We start from the raw sequence: 15,936 nt of genomic DNA on the forward strand, positions 1-15,936 counted from the left end.
TAAATTTGCTGATGACACAAAGCTAGGAGGGATAGCTAATACTAGAGAAGAGAGAGAGAGGATTCAAAAAGATTTAAATAAACTGGAGAAGTGGGCAGCAACTAACAGAATGGTTTTTAACAGGGAGAAATGCAAAGTACTACATCTGGGCAATAAAAATGAAAAAAGCATATATAGAATGGGAGGAATAGGGCTAAGTGACAGCACATGTGAAAAAGACTTGGATATACTAATAGATCACAGACTGAATATGAGTCAACAGTGTGATGCAGCAGCAAAAAAGGCAAATGCAATTCTAGGATGTATTAACAGAAGCATACAGTCTAGATCACGTGAAGTCATTATTTCCCTCTACTCCTCTTTGGTCAGACCTCATCTGGAATATTGTGTCCAGTTTTGGGCACCACATTTTAAGAAAGACATCAACAAACTGGAGCAAGTTCAGAAAAGAGCGACCAGAATGGTGACCGGTCTGCAAACCCTGTCTTATGAGGAAAGGTTGCAGGATTTGGGAATGTTTAGTTTGCAAAAGAGAAGACTGAGAGGAGACTTAATAGCTGTCTACAAATATCTAAAGGGCTGTCACATTGTAGAAGGATCAACTTTATTCTCATTTGCACAAGGAAAGACTAGAAGCAATGGGATGAAACTGAATGGGAGGAGACACAGATTAGATATTAGAAAAAACTTTTTGACAGTTAGAGTGATCAATGAGTGGAACAGGCTGCCACGAGAAGTTGTGAGTTCTCCTTCAATGGAAGTCTTCAAACAGAGGCTGGACAGACATCTGACTGGGATGATTTAGCGAATCCTGCTTTGAGCAGGGGGTTGGACCAGATGGCCCAGGAGGTCCCTTCCAACTCTACGATTCTATGATTCTAACACTAAGATTTCACGAAATCACATTAATACTTTGTAAACTGAGAGTAACTGATTGTCAATAGTGAAATTGATAATCATAGAAAAGTAAATATATTATCAGATTTTACAGTACAACCTGCATCATTAAATAAATATTTTCAGAAGGCTGAATACCTTGAACATCTATTTTAAATTGGCTTTATTACCTAATTTGAACGTTTACGCTCAATTTCAGCTAATTTAGCCAAACTGATAAAAAACATTTTTTTTAGTATTTATTTTTTTTATTTCCCATCTCCTTTGCAGAAATATTAACTTGTAACATTTATATATGCATTTTTGCAAATACCAATGGCGCATTTGCAGGGAGATTCATCACTTTGGATGTCAGCATAAACAGAAAAAAAATTCAAACTCCAAAATTGTGGGGGGTTTTGTTGCCGGGAAAAAATGCAGTAAAGTAATAAAAATGTCATAGCTATCTCAAAATGATATCAATTAAAACATTGTCTCATCCCACAAAAAATAAGTCCTCATATAACTCCGTTGATGAAAAATAAAAATATTACATGTCTCTGAAAATGCCGAGATCCACAAAAAAATTGCTTTTTGGGGCAAATTTCCAATTTTGTTTTCACCATTTACATAATAAAAAAGTTGACATGTTTCATATCATTGTAATCATACTGACCTGAACAACCGTAATGTAATAATGCCAGGTAGGTTTTATCACACAATATATACAGTAGGAATGATTCCCCAAAAAACAATGTCAGAATTGTATTTTTTTTTCCGCTATTTCACCGCACTTGGAAGTTTTGTCTTTTTTTTCAGTACATTGTGTGGTGCAATGCATGGGGTTCATTCAAAAGTACAATTTGTTCTGGAGTAAACAAGTTCTCTCATGGATGGAAAAATGAAAAAGTTATGGCTTTGGAAGAAAGTGAGAAAAAAAAATAAAAAAACAGTAATTAGCCATGTTAGGAAGGGGTTAAAATAATAATTTTGTTAGGCAAAAATATTTATTCAGTATAAAAAAGTAAAAACCAGGGACCTTTATTGTAACTTATTACATTATACTATACTGTTACTATCCTGAATTAATAAGTGAACATAGAATTGCGCTCTCGGCATTGATAGTGTTCTAGTTGATAGCGGTATCTTCTAGTTTAATTTTTTCCAATATGATTTTAATGACTAGTACTCTTATGTCCATGTGAACAAATATTAGTGTAATGCTGCCATCTAGTGGAATAAGTTCACATATTCAGAAAACCTCAATAGAAAGCTATGCTTTTATTTTAAAATCCTGTTATAGATCATATGCTTCCTTCTAAAAAAGTATACATCACATCAAGGTTTGCATTGATCTCTAGACATGCAGAATATGTGAAAGTCCCATACACAGCTATGTAAATATCTGTGCTCCTAGAATGGCTGTTTTCAAATGAGTCAAAAAGTCTTGTTATCTTGTGTATATATATATATATATATATATATATATATATATATATATATATATATATGAGAAACACTGTACTTTAAACAGATTAATTCCTGAAAATACAACTAGATTCCACTATGCTAAGGTATTTCACATCATGCTAACTAGTGATGAGTGGATCTGGTGGGATTACAATTTGCCAAAGCAAACGGAATTTTCAGGGAAATTTGATTTGCAGCTAAGTTATTCTTTGCGAATTAAACTTTCCTTAATATGCTCTTGGGTCTCTAAACACCAGAGAATAATAACTGTAGCATGTAAAGAAATTGAATAGTCACCTCGCCACTCACTTGTTTCGCCATTCACATATAACCCTGATGATGTATAGCTGATTTGCATCTGACATCAGGCTCTGGCCAAAAAAAACCCACACCTGCGAAAATAAGTGGTTTCTATGCACTAGCTTCTTTAACCATTTTAAGTCCACAGGATCCCGCATTTTACTGCACATGCAATACAGCAAACTAAAGCCTTGGCCTATGTTAGTGTGCAGAAGCGAGGAGACCATTTATTTGTATAGCTAAGGAAAATCCTGGTTGGTGCTTGAAATCAGATGCACATCAGAATTTGTTCGACAAAGAGAGTGAGTGGCACTCATGTAAATTTTAACATTAGTCACTACTCAAGGATTAGCTGTGAGGCAGAGTATTCCAGGGATTCCATGGTCAAAAGCCAGGAACGTTAAGACAAACAATACTGGTAACTAGGGTCAAAATACGTGAAAAGCAAAAGGACTATAAAAATGGACACTCAAAAACAAATTCAAGATCCAGCAACAAAAGATCAGAATAACAGAATACAAAGTAAACACACCACTGAGCTGAAGCTACAATTGTCAAAGACCTATCATTGCCAGCTGTTAAATAGCCTGGCAATTATCAGAAAAGGAAAACACCTGGAAGAAACCCAAATACAACACTGGCAGCCTGACATACCTCTGCTATCCACAGGTCAGCTGAGCTCTCACTCACAGCACTGACATCCGGACATGCCCCTCCTATCCATAGGGCAGCTGAGCTTATTCACAGCACTGACATCCCGACATGCCCCTTCTATCAATAGGGCAGCTGAGCTGTCACTCACAGAGCTCACAGCCTGACACATTCCTGCTATCCATAGGGTGGCTGAGCAGTCAATCACATTGTCTCTAGGACACAGTGAAGTGAGTGATGGGATTGAAACATAAATAAACCGAGAAGGAAACGTTTTCTATGTGCATTTTGACACCTGTAGGTAGTAAAACCTTATTTGCATATTGCTAAAACATGGAATTCAGGCAAGATATTGACAATAAAAGGTACTAATGAGTTAATCATTCAGTGCATTACATATGCATATAAACAGTTCAGGGGATGGTCTGACTGACAGATTCCCTTTAAAGATATTGAAAGGATACCAGGAATGGTGAAATGGTGGATGAGGAAAAAGCCAATGTGCTAAATGACTTTAACAGTATTTACACAGGAAAATCCCATGACGGATAACATGATCAGTGATAAAAAAAATTATCCACTAAATGTCACCTGTTTAACCCAGCAGGAAGTACGGCGGCATCTAAAAATCACTAAAATTGACAATTCCCCGGGCCCGGATGGAATACATCCCCGAGTACTGCAGGAAATAAGTACAGTCAAAGATAGACCACTATTTTTAATCTTTAAAGATTCCATAATAACAGGTTCTGTACCACAGGACTGGCATATAGCAAATGTGGTGCCAATATTTAAAAAGGAGACAAAAAATTGAACTTGGAAATTATAGGCCAGTGAGCTTAACCTCTACTGTGGGTAAAATCCTGGAGAGTTTTCAAGAGATACTATACTCGAGTATCTGGAGAAGAATAACCTCATGACCCAATATCAACATGGGTTTACAAGGGACCGTTCTTGTCAGACTAATCTGATAAGCTTTTATGAAGAGGTAAGTTCCAGACTGGACCAAGGAAATGCAGTGGACGTGGTGTACATGGACTCTTCAAAAGCTTTTGATACGGTGCCACACAAAAGGTTGATACATAAAATGAGAACAATGGGGATAGGGGAAAATATATGTAAGTGGGTTAAGAGCTGGCTCGGGGATAGGAAACAAAGGGTGGTTATTAATGGTGTGCACTCGGACTGAGTCACGGTTAGCAGTGGGGTACCACAGGGGTCAGTATTGGGCCCGCTTCTTTTTAACATATTTATTAATGACCTTGTAGGGGGCATAGAGAGTAGAATTTCAATATTTGCAGATGACACTAAACTGCAATAAAAAGGAGGACAATGTTATATTACAGGAGGATTTATGTAAAATTGAAAGCTTGGGCTGATAAATGGCAAATGAGCTTTGATGGGGATAAATGTAAGGTCATGCACTTGGGTAGAACAAACAATATGCATAATTATGTGCTTAATTGTAAAACACTGGGAAAAACTGTCACTGAAAAAGATCTGGGTGTATGGGTGGACGACACTCACATTTAGTGGCCAGTATCAGGCAGCTGCTGCAAAGGCAAATAAAATAATGGGATGCATTAAAAGAGGCATAGATGCTCATGAGGAGAACATAATTTTACCTCTATATAAGTCACTAGTGTGACCACACTTAGAATACTGTGTATAGTTCTGGTCTCCGGTGTATAAGAAAGACATAGCTGAACTGGAGCGGGTGCAGAGAAGAGCGACCAAGGTTATTAGAGCACTGGGGGGTCTGCAATACCAAGACAGGGTATCACACCTGGGGTTATTTACCGTATGTACTCGTGTATAAGCCGACCCATGCATAAGCCTACCCCCCCTAATTTTGCCACAAAAAACTGGGAAATCTTATTGACTCACATATAAGCCTAGGGTGGAAAATGCAGCAGCTACTGGTAAATTTCAAAAATAAAAATAGATACCAATAAAAGTAAAATTAATTGAGATATCAGTAGGTTAAATGTTTTTGAATATCCATATTGAATCAGGAGCCCCATATAATGCTCCATACAGTTCATGATGGGCCCTATAAGATGCTCCATACAAAATGCACCCCATATAATGCTGCACAAAGGTTAATAATGCCCCCATAAGATGCTCCATAGAATAATATGCCCCATATAATGCTCGATAAAGGTTATGGCCCCATAAGATGCTCCATAGATTAATTCCCCATAAGATGCTCCATAGATTATTCCCCCATAAGATGCTCCATAGATTATGCCCTCATATGCTGCTCCATAGAATATGCCCCCATAAGATGCTCCATAGAATATGCCCCCATATGCTGCTCCATAGAATATTCCCCCATATGCTGCTCCATAGAATATTCCCCCATATGCTGCTCCATAGAATATGCCCCCATATGCTGCTACAAAAAAAATGCCATACTCACCTCTCCTGCTCAGGACCCGGCACCTGAGATATTCACCTGTCCGAGGTCCATCGCTGCTCACCGCTGTCTGCCCTTCCTGTGTCGGTGACTGCTCAGCCAGCAGAGGGCACATCGCGCACTAACCACATCACTGCACACCCTGCTGCCTAAATGTCACTGACACAGGACACAGCAGACAGCGGTGAGCAGCGATGGACCGGGGACAGATGAATATCGCTATACTTACCCCCTCCTGGCACGGTCTCTGCAGCCCCGCTTCTCCGCGGTCTCCCTTCCTGCCTTCAGCGGTCACGTGATACCGCTCATTACATCCATGAATATGTGCATATTCATAAGTTTAATTAGCAGTACCACGTGACAGTTGAAGGCAGGAAGGGAGACCATGGAGAAGTGGGGGGGCTGCAGAGACCGCTCCAGGGGGCGTAAGTATGATCTCTGACACCCCTGCTCCCCCTCCCCTGCTGACCCCCAGGTATATGACTATAAGAGGGGGCTGAAAATCTTGGATTATACACAAGTATACATGGTAGTTTGGAAAAATGAAGGCTTTGGGGTGATCTTATTACAATGTATTAGTATATGCGGGGATAGTATAATGACTTTTCTAATGATATTTTTACTCTTAGACCTGTGACGGAGACAAGGGGACATCCTCTCCATCTGGAGGAAAGAAAGTTTAACCCCTTTACCCCCAAGGGTGGTTTGCACGTTAATGAATTTTTACAATTCTGACCACTGTCCATTTATGAGGTAATAACTCTGGAACGCTTCCATGGATCCCGGTGATTCTGACATTGATTTTCTGGTGACATATTGTACTTCATGTTAGTCATAAAATTTAATTCATATAACTTACGTTTATTTGTGGAAAAAATGGAAATTTGGCAAAAAATGTAGAAAATTTCGCAATTTTCCAACTTTGAATTTTTATGCCCTTAAATTACAGAGATATGGCACACAAAAAACTTAATAAGTACCATTTCCCACATGTTTACTTTACATCAGCACAATTTTGGAACCAAAATTTTTTTTTGTTAGGAAGTTATAAGGGTTAAAAGTTGACCAGCGATTTCTCATTTTTACAACACCATTTTTTTAGGGACCACATCACATTTGAAGTCACTTTGAGGGGTCTATATGACAGAAAATACCCAAAAGTGACACCATTCTAAAAACTGTACCCCATAAGGTGCTCAAAACCACACTCAAGAAGTTTATTAACCCTTCAGGTGCTTCACAGGAATTTTTTGAATGTTTAAAAAAATGAGCATTTAACTTTTTTTTACAGAAAAATTACTTCAGGTCCAATTTTTTTTTAATTTACCAAGGGTAACAGGAGAAATTGGACTACAAAAGTTATTGTGCAATTTGTCCTGAGTATGCTGATACCTGATATGTGGGAGGAACCACTGTTTCTGCGCATGGCAGAGCTCGAAAGGGAAGGAGCGCCGTTTGACTTTTTCAACGTAAAATTGGCTAGAATTGAGATTGGACGCCATGTCACGTTTGGAGAGCCCCTGATGTGCCTTAACTGTGGAAACCCCCCACAAGTGACCTCATTTTGGAAACTAGACCCCACAAGGAACTTATCTAGATGTGTGGTGAGCACTTTGAACCCCCAAGTGCTTCACAGAAGTTTATAACGCAAGGCCGTGAAAATAAAAAAATCATATTTTGTCCACAAACATGATCTTTTAGTCCACAATTTTTTTATTTTCCCAAGGGTAACAGAAGAAATTGGACCCCAAAAGTTGTTGTCCAATTTGTCCTAAGCACGCTGATACCCCATATGTGGGAGAAAAGTACTGTATGGGCACACGTCGGGGCTCATAAGGGAAGTATTGACATTTTGGAATGCAGACTTTGATGGAATGGTCTGCGGGTGTCATGTCACATTTGGAGAGCCCCTGATGTGCCTAAACTGTGGAAACACCCCACAAGTTACCCCATTTTGGAAACTAGACCCCCAAGGAACTTATCTAGATGTGTGGTGAGCACTTTGAACCCCAAGTGCTTCAGAAAAGTTTAACGTAAAGCCATAAAAATATAAAAAAATCATTTTTACACAATGATATTTTTGCCCCCAATTTTTTATTTTCCCAAGGGTAACAGGAGAAATTGGACCCCAAAAGTTGTTTTGCAATTTGTCCTAAGTAGACTGATGCCCAATATGTGGGGGTAAACCACTGTTAGGGCGCATGGCATAGCTTGCAAGGGAAGGAGCACCATTTGACATTTTTCAACGCAGAATTGGCTGGAATTGAGATCAGACACCATGTTGCATTTGGAGAACCCGTAATGTGCCTAAACAGTGGAAACCCCCCAATTTTAACTCCAACCCTAACCCCAAAACACCCCTTACCCTAATCTCAGCCCTAACCCTAGCCCTCACCCTAATGGGAAAATGGAAATAAATACATTTCTTTAATTTTATTATTTTTCCCTAACTAAGGGGGTGATAAAGGGGGTTTGATTTACTTACTATTTATGGCTGGTTTTTATGTTTGACAGCCATCACACGCTAAAAGACACTTTTTTTTGTAAAAATAGCTTTTGCATCAACACATTTTGAGAGCTATAATTTTTCCGTATTTTGACCCAGAGTTATGTGAGGTATTATTTTTTGCTGGGTCGAGTTAACGTTTTTATTGGTACCATTTTCTGGCACGTGACAATTTTTTTATTGCTTTTTATTCCGATTTTTGGGACGCAGAATGAACAAAACCCAGCAATTCAGGAATTTCTTTGGGAGGGGTGATTACACCGTTCCACGTGTGATAAAATTGATAAAGCGGCTTTATTCTTCGGGTCAGTACGATTACGGTGCTACCTCATTTATATAATTTTTTTATGTTTTGGCGCTTTTACAATAAAAACTATTTTATGTAAAAAATTATTATTTTTGCATCTCTTTATTCTGCAAGCTATGACTTTTTCATTTTTTCGCTGATGATGCTGTGTGGTAGCTCGTTTTTTGTGGGACAATATGACGTTTTCAGTGGTACCATGTTATTTATATACGTCTTTTTGATTGCACTTTTTGTTCAGCGATATGATGATAAAGCATTGTTTTTTGCTTTGTTTATTTTTTTTTAGACATTCACTAAAGGGTTAACTAGTGGGACAGTTTTATAGGGCTGGTCGTTACGGACGCGGCAATACTAAATATGTGTACTTTTGTTTTGTTTTTTTAATTTACAAAAAAAAGAATTTATTAGGAATTTTTTTTATTTTATTTATTTGTTTAGGAATTTTTGAAAAATTATTTTTACACTTGTTTTATTTTTTTACTTTATTACTTTGTCCCAGGTGGGGACATTACTTTAAATTGTCAGATCGCTGATCTGAAACTTTGCAGTGCACTGTGTCAGATCAGCGATCTGACAGGCACTGAGGAGGCTTTCTCAGCGCCTTCTCTCAGTGCCCATGGCCACATTGGATCCAGGGGCCTGCAGGGAGGAGGCCCTCGGAACAGCACGATCACATTGTGCTGTTCTGAGGGTCTCAGGGAAGCACACAGGGAGCCCCCTCCCTGCCCGATGCTTCCCTGTGTCCCCAGTACACAGCGGTCATGTTTGATCGCAGTGTGCCAGGGGTTAATGTGCCGGGTGCCATCCGTGACTGCCCCTGACACATAGTGCTGGGTGTCAGCTGTGATAATCAGCTGACACCCGGCCGCGATCACAGTGACGTTCTATCCTATCCCCGGTCATACGGGCCCGGGTACCGTGGACGAAATAGTACATCAGATGTTCAGAAAGAGGTTAACCATAATCACAGACGTGGATTCTTTACTGTAAGAGCAGTGAGACTATGGAACTCTCTGACATATGATATTGTAATGAGTGATTCTCTACTACAAAGGTCCTGGATGCATATCTTGAAAAGTATAATATTACAGGTTATATACACTAGTTTCCTTGATATTGCATTGATCCAGGGAGCTCGTCTGATTGCCGAATGTGGAGTTGGGAAGGGATTTTTTTCCCCAAGCTTACTGTTTGCCACATTGGGTTTTTTTGCCTTCCTCTGGATCAACATGTTAGGGCAAGTTAGGATAGGATATGGGTTGAACTAGATGGACTTAAAGTCTTCCTTCAACCTTAATAACTATGTTACTATGTTACTATGTAGGAGACCTCAGAGTGTTATCACATCTTTTTAGGGCAGTACTCACAGTTCATGGCAAATTTATTAGCTACACATCGAATTTAAAAAAAAAAAAATCTGTCAAATTTGAATTTCAAAAGATTTGATTTTCTCTAGTAGATATATAATACATTTGGACCAGGCAAAATAATGTTTTTCATAATAAATACGGTTATTGGAACTTGAATGAACTGTTCTGTGGCTTAAGTGTCCTGTTCCATTTTCCTCTCGGATATTCTGAGTTTCTACCTTCATAATATTATGAAAGACAGTCCATTAACTGCAGTGTGAACTGTCAGTGAAAGTACAGTGGGTATAGGAAGTATTCAGACCCCTTTAAAATTTTCACTCTTTGTTTCATCTCCACAGGCTGTGCTTTGTCCAGCAATGAGGCTCTACAGTCTCTCAGTTAATTCCCTCTGTCCAGGGTTACCTCTTAGCTGCTTCTCACGCCGGACGTCCTTTCCCTCCTGGGGACAGTCCAATACACCCAGGCCATTATACACAGGACTCACCCGGTCAGCGGCCACCGCATGTGTGCTTCAGCAAGGCAGCACACCTTCCAGCACGTCAGCCTTCCGAGACTTTCCACACGGACCAATCAGATCCAGGCACTCTCCCCCATGTGACCTACCATGGTCACCTTATATGGTCTGTAGCCACACCCTCCGGTGAGATACGGATCACATGGCTATGACCTCATCGCAGGTCCTTTCCAGACACCCAGCCATACACACACATATACAGGTTTACTATGGGCTTTCAGACACACATCCCTGGGTGGGTTTGTAGGTGACTGGTTCCACCCATCTCACCAAGCCACCTGGAAGCTTTCCCTATTATAAACAGAAACCATCAACAGAACATCTGATTAATACCGGTTCTAGCTCCCATCCCAGGGCCACCCACCCTGGGATACATAACGGTCATTTAGCATCCTGTCGTTCATCCTATCTCCATTACCACAATGGATATGCCTGTGTTCATGACCCATACAGTGCCCCCTAGCTGTTACAAGGGTCACTGGATCACATACCACCTGTGTTCAAACTTGTGGGTTTGAAAACTTGTCACATACTGGGTGTCTCGAGACAGTGTACCCACTGTCACCTTGCCCTAGAAGTCGAGTGGACAGTCTCAGTCTGTTTTGGGCATCATACAGCATCATATTTACGTTAGGCCTCCCCGCCCCCAGCGGTCAGTATATCGGCCTTGGGCTTTGGCCTTCCAGTCAAAGTCAGTCCGTGTCAGCAGACCCTTTTTAGTCTCCACACTTTCCCCGTATGCTCCATCACCTGACTTTTCTCTCCACGACCGGCTCTCCCAGTTGGTGCAGTCATAAGTCTTACTTAGAGTCAAGCCCCCTGTCTGGTCTGACCCATGTAGTACATCAAAGGAGCTACTGTCTAGGTCTCAGTCTCATACTGTGAGAAGAACTGCCACTTGCAGGTTTGCGAAGTCCACGTTTTGCTGAAAGTCTTTGGCTACCCACCATCTCAATAATTGGAGGGTACCTTCTGGTCCTTATACCCAGGGATGAAGGCTGCCGCCTTCTGATGTTCCGCATCTCTTTATTAATCTGCAGTCGTCCAGTCTCAACTGCTCTATCTCCTGCAGGTACGTTACTCGGTATTCCAGGAGCACCCGGAAGTTCCTTAGGCTTTCCATGGAGCCAACCACAATGATGGGAATCATGCCATCTTCACCAGATACCTGGACTTCACCATCAGGAGGGATCCTCACCCTCGCCACACCGGAGATATCCACAAGGTCCTGCATCACTTTACAGAGCCTTCCGACGACTCTCTCCACCAGATAATTGGCTACCGGAATTATATCTTCCCCCCAATCCCAGCCGATTCTTAGCTTCCTTTGCAAGCTCTAGACATCGAGCCGCTTTGACATTACTCCACCTGAACATTTGTTTAGCGTCGAGACATTTCAGATGCATATCTGCCAGGACAGCCACCCGCTTTACTCTGTCTTCTCTGGTTGATAGTGCCACCAATTGCCGAGTCTCAGATGCCCATTGCACCCTACACGCTTTGACTGCCTTTTTAAAAGCCTCATGCACCCCTTCACTGGTACAGGCTTCTTGCACGTCTACGGGTACGTCAATCATGCACTTGAAGGTCGTGGGCTTGCTCTCTTCCTGGTCAGATGGCTCAGGGTTTACCACGGACACTTCCCTCCATACAGTTGTCCCGACCTGAGAACTATCTTGTTCAGCTTTTAGCTCAAAATCTTCAGTAGATTTTATCTCTTCGAGACCCATTGCCAAGATGGGCACTGGCAGTTTCGTCTTGTGATCACTCTGGCACGGCCACTGAAAGTCTTCGACCACCAACCTCTCCTGCAGAAGGCCTCTTACCGCTCCTCTGAGCACTTCCACATCTTCCCTAAGGGTTTTGTTCACGCTTTGCCACGTTGACAGATGATCTCTGAGCTCCAAGACTTCTTTCTCGAGCTCCTCCTCTCTGTGCTCAGCCGTTTGTCTCAGGGCCTTGACTGCTGAGAGCTCGGACTCTAGGTGGTGCAGCTGCTCCAACTGCGCAGAGTTGGCGACTTCCATACTCGCCACCTTTAGATATTCCTTCACCAGCTGTTGACACATCTCTTCGCGCCCTTTCTCCAAGTCTCGTATGTGCGCTTCTACCCAGCGAAAACTGTCAACTCGCTCTTCCCAAGTGTCTATCTCCTGGGTCAGTTTGTTAACTTGACCCTCTAGTCATCGGGTGATGGCAGTCAAATGGGAGATCTTCTCCTCCTGCTCCAACTTCTTCGAGGATGCTGTTGGTTCAGCCCCTTTCCGGCTTTTACCCCTCCAGCGACGGGAGGACATCTGGACACTTAGCCCTGAGTCTGTCTTACTGCACTCCTTGTCACTGTTGTCACCGTCATACTGGGAGCCACCACCCCCTGATCGGTCATCCAGTACGCAGCAATCCCCATTTCTAATGATGTTGGACCCCACTCCCGGAGCTTCCCCATCTCCAACGGTCACAGATTCTGGTTTGTCTACCAGCGTCAACCTGTCTTCACCTTGTGGAGCACTGTCATTATCATTCACACTGTGGTACCCGTCAGGTGACATCATGTCCATACGTTGGGCAGACTCACCCTTCCCTCTGGTCATCCCAACATCTGTCCCGTCACGGTTGGAAGATGTTACTGCCTTAAGGTATGCAACCCCCTCACCCAAGAGCCCTCCATCCTCCTGCTGTAGAGCCGCTCCCCTCTCCCACAAGTTAGAGAATAGCTCAGAGTCCTGGCCTATGACTACCGGACAACATAAATTCAGGACTATAGCGAAATCCTGTCCGGTACTGTCCCAGATCGTCTCAAGGATCACCCTGGCCACTGGATAGTCCCTAGTGCTCCCATGAATGCAAGTGAGCCCGACCTTCTTATTGGGTATTACAAATCCCTGGGGTGCCACCCTTACTAGAGTCACCGGGGTCCCAGAATCGACCGTCCATACATTTCCTCCTTGTTCACCTGCAGGGCACACCCCCGTAGCCTCTTGCCAGGTGGGTAGTTCACCCAGCAGACTGGAAACCTATAGTACATTTGCCGCTGGCAACAGTTCGTCTGCACCACCCCTTTTACGTCAGGATACTCCTCCCCCTTTTGGGCCACTATCCCCTTTTGGGACTCCACCTCCCTCTGGAACTCCACCCCTTTTTAGGTCACCACCCCGATTTGGGCCACAGCCCCCTTTCTGGATTTCCCCATGTCCCCTCTACAGGCCTTCTTAGGCCAGAGTTCACACGGTACAGTTTATGTCTTTTGGGCTTATACTGGCCCTTTAAGAAGACGAATACTCTGATGTCCTCTTACGATACCACACCAGCTCCTGCTGTAGCCGCAAAGCGCCAGCACCTCCGACTGCTGCTCACAAACAGCTTCTGGCGTCATTGCACCTTCTGCTGCACCATATTTGTGGACACACCGATCCACAGCAGCCTTCTTAATCCCACTGAGTTACAGCCAGCCGCTTGTCACCTTTGTAACCCCGCCGAGTTACAGCTAGATGCTTGTCACCTTCATGACCCCACTGAGCTACCGAAAGCTGACTTGAGAGGGAGAAAGAAAACACAACACAAAAACACACGTGGCCTGTCCATGTGCTATTCAGGACGTCCGTCCCCATGTGAAACCGTCCAACACACAGGCCTCACCGGGTGCTATTCAGGGATCTACCCTCCTCCCAGGGTTTTCCAACACACCGGTCACCAGGTCCAGGGCCTCAGCGAGTGCTATTCAGGACATCCATCTTCTCCTGAGACTGTCCAACACTCACATCTCACCGGGTGCTATTCAGGGATCCACCCTCCTCCCAGGGTTTCCCAACACAATGGCCAGCAGGTCCAGGGCCTCAGCGGGTGCTATTCAGGACGTCCGTCTCTGCCTGAGACTGTCCACCACTCACACCTCATCAGGTCCAAGGTCGCAGCATGTGCTCCAGGGATCCAATTCTTCTCCCAGAATTTCCCAACACTGACCCTCTAGGACCTGGCACCCTGAACCATTCAGGTAGACAGCCTTTCTCACTGACCCTGGCCAGTACAACACGGACTCCTGTCCATTACCTGCTGGTGTCAGCCAGACAGGTTCCCGGGTACCTCATATGCACAGAGGCACCCTATAGCAACTTCTCAAATAGTCTTTTCTCTGACCCCGGTCAGCATACCACAGACTCCTGTCTGTTAACTGGCTCAGAGTCGCCAGCGCTGCAACATGTGCTTCTTGAAACCGTTGCCCCTAGCAACAAGGCTACAGCAGTGCCCTTAGCATTCTCCACCATATGTAAGGTAGTGCTCACTGAGTGCATTGGGGGACACTCTCTTGGCTGCAGATAAACCAGGTCCGGCACAGGCTTTTCACATAACATAGTCCATATGGTTTATTGTACCCGGCATAAACCATAGCAGCATGAATAAATGATAACAGTCTTACACCAGACAAAATGAAATGTTCATAATGGAGCTCTGCTCCCTTAGCCCTGTGTTCACACAGGTTGTGCTTTGTCCAGCAATCAGGCTCTACAGTCTCTCAGTTAATTCCCCCTGTCCGGGGTTACCTCTTAGCTGCTTCTCACTTCTGACGTCCTTTCCCACCTGGGGACTGTCCAATACACACAGGCCATTATACACAGGACTCACCCAGTCAGCGGCCTCCGGATGTGTGCTTCAGCAAGGCAGCACACCTTCCAGCACGTTGGCCTTCCAAGACCTTCCACACGGACCAATCAGATCCAGGCACTCTCCCCCATGTGACTTACCCTGGTCACCTTGTAGGGTCCGTAGCCACACCCACCGGTGAGATACAGATCACATGGCTATGACCTCATTGCAGGTCCTTTCCAGACACCCAGCCATACACACATATACAGGTATACTATGGGCGTTCAGACACACGACCCTGGGTGGGTTTGTAGGTGACTGGTTCCACCCATCTCACCAAGCCACCTGGAAGCTTTCCCTATTGTAAACAGAAACTATCAACAGAACATCTGCTGTTTAATACCGGTTCTAGCTTCCATCCCAGGGCCACCCACCCTGGGATGCATAACGGTCATTTACCATCCTGCCGTTCATCCTATCGCCATTACCACAATGGATATGCCTGTGTGCATGACCCATACAGCGCCCCCTAGCTGTCACAAGGGTCACTGCATCACAACTGTCATAAAAATGTGTTTTATGTGACACAGCTTTGCTGAATATAGTAAAAATCACAGTCTCCTTTAAAGCCCAGCCACTAGCAAAATTTTAGTTGAGCTCTGTAATAACAACAGCAGAGTTCTTCAGCAGACCCAGTGGCGACCAACAATCACATAACGGGCACTCTGATGGGTTCACAGAGTAGCGCTTCCCCGGCCAGTGTTTTGATAGTTGCCATTCTCAGAGTTCGACAGAAGCATTTAACAAGTGAATTCCACCCACAATTGTTAAAGGCAGGTCCTGCATAGAGTGGGGTGAGCTCACCTCATGAGCCTGCTTCATGCAACTGCTTCCAACTTGTTTTGTACATGTACGGCAGATATTTTGGAGGGTTAATATTCA

The sequence above is a fragment of the Dendrobates tinctorius genome, unplaced genomic scaffold (genome assembly GCF_039654945.1).
Source record: "Dendrobates tinctorius isolate UK_male_01 unplaced genomic scaffold, ASM3965494v1 ptg000115l, whole genome shotgun sequence".
Lineage (NCBI taxonomy): Eukaryota > Metazoa > Chordata > Amphibia > Anura > Dendrobatidae > Dendrobates > Dendrobates tinctorius.